Below are 1672 nucleotides of genomic sequence, written 5' to 3'. Positions count from 1 at the left end.
GAAATTTTCAAAAAGGAAGAGAAAATGGCAGCCGAAAATAATAATTCAAGGAGAATGCTTGCTGATTATACTACACCTACTTCCAAGTTTGATGGAAGAAGTATCTCAATCCCTGCCATTAGATCAAACAATTTTGAGCTAAAACCTCAACTAGTTGCTCTAATGCAACAGAACTGCAAGTTCCATGGACTTCCATCAGAAGATCCCTACCAGTTTTTAACTGAGTTCTTGTAGATCTGTGAGACTGTTAAGACTAATAGAGTAGATCCTAAAGTCTACAGGCTTATGCTTTTCCCTTTTGCTGTAAGAGACAGAGCTAGAACATGGTTGGACTCACATCCTAAAGATAGCCTGGACTCCTGGGATAAGCTGGTCACAGCCTTCTTGGCTAAGTTCTTTCCTCCTCAAAAGCTGAGCAAGCTTAGAGTGGATGTTCAGACCTTCAAACAAAAAGATGGTGAATCCCTCTATGAAGCTTGGGAAAGATACAAGCAGATGACCAAAAGGTGTCCTTCTGACATGCTTTCAGAGTGGACCATTCTGGATATATTCTATTATGGTCTATCTGAGTTCTCCAAGATGTCATTGGACCATTTTGCAGGTGGATCCATTCACCTAAAGAAAACGCCTGCAGAAGCTCAAGAACTTATTGACATGGTTGCAAATAACCAATTCATGTACACTTCTGAGAAGAATTCTGTGAATAATGGGACGCCTCAGAGGAAGGGAGTTCTTGAAATTGATGCTCTGAAAGCCATATTGGCTCAAAACAAAATGTTGAGTCAGCAAGTCAACATGATTTCTTAAAGTCTGAATGGATGGCAAAATGCATCCAATAGTACTAAAGAGGCATCTTCTGAAGAAGAAGCTTATGATCCTGAGAACCCTACAATGGCAGAGGTAAATTACATGGGTGAACCTTATGGAAACATCTATAATTCATCATGGAGAAATCATCCAAATTTCTCATGGAAGGATCAACAAAAGCCTCAACAAGGCTTTAATAATGATGGAAGAAATAGGCTCAGCAATAGCAAGCCTTTTCCATCATTTTCTCAGCAACAGACAGAGAATTCGGAGCAGAGCACCTCTAACTTAGCAAACATAGTCTCTGATCTGTCTAAGGCCACTTTAAGTTTCATGAGTGAAACAAGGTCCTCCATCAGAAATTTGGAGGCACAAGTGGACCAGCTGAGTAAGAAAGTCACTGAAACTCCTCCTAGTACTCTCCCAAGCAATACTGAAGAGAATCCAAAAAGAGAGTGCAAGGCCATTGACATCATCAAAATGGCCGAACCTAGAGAGGAAGGAGAGGACGTGAATCCCAATGAGAAAGACCTCATGGGACGTCTCTCAAGCAAGAAGAAGTTCCCTATTGATGACCTAAAGGAATCTAAGGCTCATATAGAGACCATATAGATACCATTAAACCTCCTTCTGGCATTCATGAGCTTTGAAAACTATTCTTCCTCTGAAGAGGATGAAGATGTAAATAGAGAGAAAGTTGCTCAATATCTAGGAGCCATCATGAAGCTGAATGCCAAGTTGTTTGATAATGAGACTTGGGAAGGTGAACCTTTCTTGCTCATTAGTGAACTAGATACATGGGTTCAGCAAACTTTACCTCAAAAGAGACAAGATCCTGGCAAATTCTTAATACCCTGTACCATAG

General features: G+C 40.5%; 1 non-coding gene across 1 annotated transcript; it reads right to left on the bottom strand.

Annotated features, from left to right (window-relative positions):
* Positions 1-417: 417 nt before the first annotated feature.
* On the bottom strand, positions 418-525 carry LOC127746271 (small nucleolar RNA R71). The gene has a single exon (XR_008007891.1). It is a non-coding gene; the product is annotated as a small nucleolar RNA R71 (small nucleolar RNA).
* Positions 526-1672: the final 1147 nt, after the last annotated feature.

The sequence above is a fragment of the Arachis duranensis genome, chromosome 3, assembly GCF_000817695.3.
Source record: "Arachis duranensis cultivar V14167 chromosome 3, aradu.V14167.gnm2.J7QH, whole genome shotgun sequence".
Lineage (NCBI taxonomy): Eukaryota > Viridiplantae > Streptophyta > Magnoliopsida > Fabales > Fabaceae > Arachis > Arachis duranensis.
The sequence above is the reverse complement of the archived record's forward strand: the minus strand, read 5'-3'. Positions and strand labels throughout refer to the sequence as shown.